The sequence below is a fragment of the Xyrauchen texanus genome, chromosome 47 (assembly GCF_025860055.1).
Source record: "Xyrauchen texanus isolate HMW12.3.18 chromosome 47, RBS_HiC_50CHRs, whole genome shotgun sequence".
Classification (NCBI taxonomy): Eukaryota; Metazoa; Chordata; class Actinopteri; order Cypriniformes; family Catostomidae; genus Xyrauchen; species Xyrauchen texanus.
This window is the reverse complement of record NC_068322.1, coordinates 12,236,753-12,244,551: the sequence shown is the minus strand read 5'-3', so window position 1 is coordinate 12,244,551 and position 7,799 is coordinate 12,236,753.

Below are 7,799 nucleotides of genomic sequence, written 5' to 3'. Positions count from 1 at the left end.
GCGCGATTGCTATATGAAAAACTACTTGACCTTTCCCAAAACATGCCACGCCAGACAAATAAGTCGCCTCCACCGAGCTGCCGCTGTTTGTAAAATCATGAGTGACTCAAATAAATAGGAACAGTGACTTATCAAGCTCCTCGCCGCATAATCGTGGATTTTTCAATGAGACAAAGAAGTCAAAGCGTCGTCACTGACTTCCTGAGTATCAAATAACAAATGCAGCCCTGTTTTCCCTCCCTTACATATTCTCTCTCTCTCTCTCTCTCTCTCTCTCTCTCCTCTATTCAACCGCCTATCTCTTTTCCACCTGGAGAGTCGCTGTATACCTGTGCGACGGTTTGGAGGCTCCAGGTGCTCAAACAACTTCCCCGAATTTCAGCTTTTCTCTTCTCAACACACAAGCACAATTAAACGTCGCTATATGCACAGAAGGTACCCCGCTTGTTTAGTCTGCAACAGTGAGGATTTGCCAATGGAAAAGATAATTAGTTGGTAAGCATCTTACCCCAGTGCCGAAAGAATAATCCAACCCTCCTCTTGTCATGTACATTTTGCGATGTCACTAACTCAGGTGCTTTTTTTTCTTTAAGGGTGGAGCCGACGGGAGGCGAGGCCACCTTAAACGCAATCTGTTTGAGCTCTAGTGCAGTCTAAGCATACAGATGTCACTGAGTTACTTGATCTTCGGATTAAAAGATTTCAAACCCGAATAATTCCGGAGACGGCTTTGTTTGTTATTTTATCTCATAAAAAGTATGATGCGTACACATTTTTATTAGCAAACGACATCACTTGATAGCCTATTTGTACGGCTTGGGGATATAACTTGGTTTCGTGAAAGGCTATATTTCGTTTGGCAAGGGGGTTAAAGAAGCATTATTTGAATAAAAGTTCCAGATGGTATTGCTAATTCTTTGATTTAAACAGTGTATTTGAACTGTGTGTGGCTCATCCGTATGCTTTGAATGGACCTTATTCAGAGTGCCGTTATAGGCCTATTTATTTTTTTGACGGGAATGAAAAGCTGTGAAGGACAAAATGAACGGTCTCTTCAATGGGTTGTATACTGTAGTTTAAATGTATGTTTGGGGGTGCAGGTCATCAGATGAAACACTAAAGCATTTTTTTATTTTTATTTCAGTAGACAAAAAAAATTACAAAAAATATCGAGTGTCAAAATTGGGTGTTCACAGCCTCGTTTTCATACCCGTCAAAAATTAAGGACATTATTATGGCATAAGGCGTAAATGCCTACATTTAAAAAGAATAGAAGAGGTTTAAACTCTTTGACTACCTATTTTATAAAGGCCTACCTGATATAGGCCATATAGCCTTTTTGCTTTTATGTATTGCGAATTATTTTCTTTCTAATTTGTCCTTCAGTTTAGCAAGTATGGTCACATACTCGCACAAACATATCTTAGTCCAAATGTGAAGTGTTGTGTCAATAGAGGGCCAAGACAGGTGTGTACCTGTATACCTGCAGACAAAAGGAGCTTGGTCTCTATTAAGAGAAAGAGAGAGAGAGAGAGAGAGAGAGAGAGAGAGAGAGAGAGAGAGAGAGAGAGAGAGAGTTAAATTTCTGCAGATGATCTGGTGCTGCTGTCAGCTACTGCACAAGGGCTACAGCAGCATCTGGTCCTGTTGGAGAACTACTGTCAGAACTGGGCCCTGACAGTCAATCTGAACAAAACTATTATGATCTTCCAGGAAAAAAAGCCAGATTACAGGACACCAGATACACATTCACTCTTGGGAACACTGCAATAGAACACACCCGACACTACGACAAACTCTGTCTAAAAATGTGTGCTTCAGGGGGTTTTGGTCTGGCAGTGAATGCACTAAAAGAGAAAGCTAGAAGAGCATTTTATGCTATTAAGGGCACATTTACCCAAATAGACATTCCTGGAACAATTTGGTGTAAAATATTTGATAGTATTATTATTCCTATTGCTCTGTACGGATGTGAGGTTTAGGGGTCCGCTCTGTATGGCAGATTACTCGAGATGGGACAAACACCCCATAGAATCCCTGCATGCAGAATTCTGTAGAAACATTCTAAGAGTTCAGAGAAGAACACCTACTAAATCATGCCAGGCCAAACTAGGCAGAAACCCCCTTATTATACATACTGAAAAATTATCCCTCAAATTCTGGACACACCTAAGTTCAGGTTCCCCTAACACACTGCAACATGCCCTTAAAACTCAAAATTTGAAGCCTAAACCCAGTCCTCTTTGTCAGCTGGTTCTGAAACTCACAAACCCACTAACAACTAACAAACACCAGTTTCAGACCAGCACTGCTGAACAAAACCAAATCATAAAAGAAAGCAAAATTAATATTTGGACCATTGGAAAAATGAAGGTAAAAACAAGCAAACTGGAATATAATCAGAGCATATAATCTGGCAGAATATCTGCACACTGTTAGAGATCCAAAACAGAGACGGATCCTCTCCAAATACAGACTCAGTGATCACAGTCTGAACATAGAAAAAGTCTAACACAGACAAACATGGCTTCCAAAGGAAGAATGAGTCTGTGCTCACTGTGACACAGAAATTGTGAGAAATTTACAGAGGTGAGAGAGAAATACTTTGACAAACTCTCAAACCTCATGCCACAGTTTTCAATTCAGCAGAAACAGATAAAATGCAGGTGTTACTCGTGGAGGACAATCATGCATCAGTTGCTGCAAAATGTATGCTTGAAGAGCACATCCTCAGAAACCAGTTACTGCCTTAAAGTACTTCATTCACAGTATTATTATTATTATTATTATTTTAATGTTCATAATGTCTTGTTAAATGCTTATTTTATATTGTATTGTTATTATAGTTTTATTAATTACCTGGCACCTTATTTTAATTCTATTTTTATTGTTATTTGTTACTGTTTTATTATAATTTTTTGTCTTGTCATTGTCTGTTTTGTGTAATAATGCTTTGGCAATATTGTATGTAAACACAATCATGCTAATAAAGTACTTCAAAAATTGAAATTGAAATTGGGAGTGGGGAGGGGGTGGGAGATTTGGAATAAGAGAAAAGAGAATAAGAGAACATTTTCCTGATCATTTATCTATTTCGTGATCATTAAAATAATAACTCAAAAACGCAAATAAATAAAATATAGAAATACATCGAAAAGAAAACTCAACACAATTTAAAACACAAAAAGCGTTACATTTTTCTCTTAAAGTATAATACCTAACGCAAAACCTATCAGTAAAGTGGGTAAAGCATTGCCTTGCTTTAGTCAACACCCCCTCCCGTATGCCTTGGGTTTTAGGATCAGATGACATCATCCAGATGGCCAGTAATGAACAGGCGTTCAAACGCACCATTTCATCTGCGCTATATGCCTGCAGGCCCTACCAGCAATGAGCATCCTTATGCTCTGCAGGTTACTTGAACATTTAAAAAAATATTCTCTCGTAACCCTAAATATTATGGCATGCTGTTATAGATTTTAAGGCACCATTTGTATCAGTAGAGAAGCATAAACCTACCTTCCGATTCTGTTAATTTTACTAATAAAATGTTCATAAACAGTATACCTGCGTCGATCTATTTCTACTTCCTACTTGTTTGGCCTATTTCTGTGTAATAATCAAGGCGTTTAGACCAATACCTGTCTGTGTGTGGCCCCATGGGAGGCATAACCTAAATGACAACTGCCTAGAGGACGGAATTGCAGCAGTCAATCCTGAATCACAACTGTTATAATAAAATTAATCTGAAGTTGAGCAGGTATTTTACGCATTACCCCATGTAGGCGTCACTGCAGAGAGCATCACTCCATCCTCGATGACGACAGGACATCTTTAGACCAGCCGCAGTGCAGTCAGTGCATCACAAGACAAATACTTCACTGAGGGTGCAAGTGATGCTGCCCTCCATTGGATCGCTCTTCAAATATATACCGATCCACGTTACACACGTAACCCCAGAGTCCACTTACCTGCTGTTGATAATGGAAGTCTATACCGACACCACAGTGGAAAAAAACCGGCTCCATATTTTCAATTTATGCCCGTGGCGCTAGTCTGGCGGCTCTGGTTACATCTTTTCAAACCCAATAGCCATGGTGAAATCTATCCCAGGGCTCTTTGTTGTCCAGTCCCTGGTCGAGTCCTCCCCTCACCCGTCCACTCTTCACCTGATTAACTTCTGGAGAAGTCGAAACACGAGCCACAGATCACCTGTGCTTGGGCCACATATCAAGCCTGGAGAAGCTCTTGAATATTTAAAATAGGCCTAGTCATTTCGTTGTAGACTATCTGTCGGTCCCGGTTCCATATGACGTTTCAGCCCTCCCCACCTGCCAGCAGCGGGTATCGGGTGTAACCGGGCGGCTCTTCTGGCACACTGGCCCTCATCTAATGATACCTGATACGGGCGCGCGGAACAAAGAGCGCGCGGAAAGAGTTGGAGGCCTATGCGCGCGTGCTGGAATAGTTTACTGGTGACCAAGGGAGCATTTTATGTATTGATAAACATTAACACACTGCATAAACCTCGTCTATATTGGGGTATTTAAGACTAAAACATCGTGTCACTGGAACACATTTCAAGCCACTGTTTGCGGTTATTATTCTATTTTATAGTTACGATAACCAGTTCGTGCTAAGTAGATTTTTATTTAGTGAAGGCTTATGATTAATCCAGAGTGTGTTTTATCAAGAAATCGAATTATTATGGAGTCTGTTTCACATGAGAAAAGGCTAATTAGAACTGTTAAATCATTTGAGAAAATTAGTTTAATTTGAAGTATTTTTAAGATCCAGTTAATCATATTAACTCATTAATTTGAATTGGGAATTTGAAATATTTAATACTAAGTTTTATAGGCATAATTTAAACTAGATATATGTAAGTCTATTTCTTTTTTATTCGTAATTTATAAAATTTTTAAATATAGGCTACTGAAACAACAGATTAATCCTACACATTTTGTTCACTCATAGACGGTGTTATTAATAACAATAGAGTCTGATAATACGACAGCTATAAACAGGGAACAGTTTATATATCAGAGGTCATATTATTTATGCCCGGTTTTGCAACCCTGTAATCCGCACTATACCGGATTAGAGCGGAAATGATTCATCTTGATAAGAAAGAAAAGCGTTCTAATGCATTCAAGATGAACCACACACCATAAGAATAGCCTATGCAGAACCGTTGTAATTGCATCATTGTTTTGAATATATTTTCACAATTTGAATTAAAGAAAAAAAATAGAAAATAACAAAACATATTTGTGCGAAAAATGAGTTGAAGACTGTACTTGAATGGAATAGACTATAGTCGATTGGAAACAAAATATTATTCTAAAGAGCCGACTGAAAACAACAATGTAAATAAATACATGTATATACAATATATATATACAATATAGCCTACATATATATATACAATATATATATATATATATATATATATATATATATATATATATATATATATATATATATATATATATATATATATATACATACATACCGTTGCTAATTCAACACATTTTATTCCACTATTATTTGTGAAGAATATTTCGGAGCACCTCGTTGCTAAAAGCTTTAAAACAAGTTGCAACAACAAGCGCATAAGAATGTTCATTACTGATCTAAAGCCTTATTTTTATCATTCTGTTGGGAATGTGATGTGAAAAGAAATCGAAATTCTCACATAAGAATAGAAATAAACGTTATTTCAAAAATAATCGAAGAAGGGAAGAAAAGAGGCAAACTGGTTTATGAAGATGTTTATGCACATTATTGTTATTATATTTGAGAAAGGATCTTGCAAGTAATCAAGGCAAAGTAAAAAGCAGGTATTGACTGGCTTTTATAGAGAGAAATTATAATAACATTAGAAACAAAAATGTTATTATTTTACTATTTCATGTCCGGCATGGAGTTTATGTCCTCCATCTTCTCATCACCTTCCGTTCATAAGCAACATTTGACTAAGTTGGCATTAGAAGTCTCCATGGAGACGGTGAGTCAGAGCGTCTGCTATTTGCGCCTTTATTTCAGGCGTTTTTAATCAGACGGTCATCCATTAATAACGGAATTGGGTTGGTTTAGTAACCAAGTCTTCGACATGAGAGGCACTCAATCAGCCGTCTCACATGTCAGCACCAGGATAGCATTTTACAGCAGGAGTTTAAAAGAAAATAAGCCAGTGGTTTAGCTAGATATTTCGTTTCTTTCTTTATTTTGTTTCATTTTATTCCACTGTACAAAGATGTGGTCATATTGGCCTATCTGTATGTCCCTCTGCCATCTTGTCATATGATAATTTGATAGAACAAATGATAATCGTGGGTGTATCTACCGACTCATTTCAGTGATGAGGGTTAAAAAGGACAAGGGCTGATTAGATGGATACCTATGGATATCTATCCATTGATAAATACATCATTTTTAATGATTACAAAGCCACAATCTTAAAGACATACTCATATAATTAGTAAATAATACAATAATAATTGACCTTGGGAAGCACTCTATGAAGCATTTTCCATACCTTTTTGTATGTCTTTCCTTTGTTCACCCAAAAATGTAATTTATATCAGAATTTACTCACAATCTTGTTGTTCCAAACCAAAATGTTTTTGTTTGTTTTTTTAATGGAAGGAGATGTTAGACAGAATTTTAACCTTAGTCACCATTCGCTTTCACCACATCATTTTCAATGAAAGTGAATGGAATGGTGACTGGGTCTAATGCTGCCTTGGGAAGCTCCTACCTCATGCCACGCATTCAAGTGGGAAACAAAATACGGAAGAAGTTAAACTTTAAAAAATACACACTGAAAGTCAGTAAAAGCTCCTTTTCTGTTGTACTAATAAACATAAGTGAATAAGCCTGCATCCCTTATACATAATATATATTATTTGTATGGTATCTAACATATAATTAATGAATTTGCATAAAACAAGCCACAAAAGGTGAGTCATTAGTTGACTGTTTTTACAACAAATTAATACTATTGAAATAAAGTACATCAGTTAAAATAATATTGCAAAGTCAATGGTTTCCATAATCTTTCATGTAGATGCACCCCTTACTTCCCAACTCTAAAACTCGGGTACAACTTCGCTTAGTCATTCATGTTCTCTCTGACATCTCCTTTAGTGCTTCACGAAAGAAAGTCTTGGTTTGGAAGATATGATGACAGATGACCAACACAGTCTCAAGAAAATTCATACATATTTTTAGAGTTATTACACATGATTTCGTACAAGTTTGTTTGTATAACTTTGTACTATTTCATCACGTGCAAATACCCGGATGTCTAATGCGGAAGTAAGCGCAAGTTTCGCGAGAGGCGTTAAGGATATTATCCCCTTACCCAAATCCTTTATCTAAGCCTAGCCAATCAGTAGAGTGTGTAAACATGACAGGAAGCTGTTGTGTGACAGAACTAAGAAATTAGATGGAATCTTTGTCCAGCGACGTCATTGGCTGTAGTGAAAGTTGTACGAATTCAAATGAGTGCAGTCGTATGATAACATACGAATTAGACAAATTTTCTTTACTATTTCGCCATGAGAGTGTGTTGCAGATGACAGAATTTTAATTTTTGGGTGAACTGTCCCTTTAATTGTGCTTCTGTGTACATCACCCCAATACATTGCCTAATAAACACTGTAAGTGAAAATGATGGAGACTAACAAATATAAAACAGGGCTAATGGTATCAAGCTTCAACTGTGAGTCCATTGAACCTCAGGGACTGGTCACATGACAGTATAGCTTTGATTCTAGCCAATCACAGCAGCC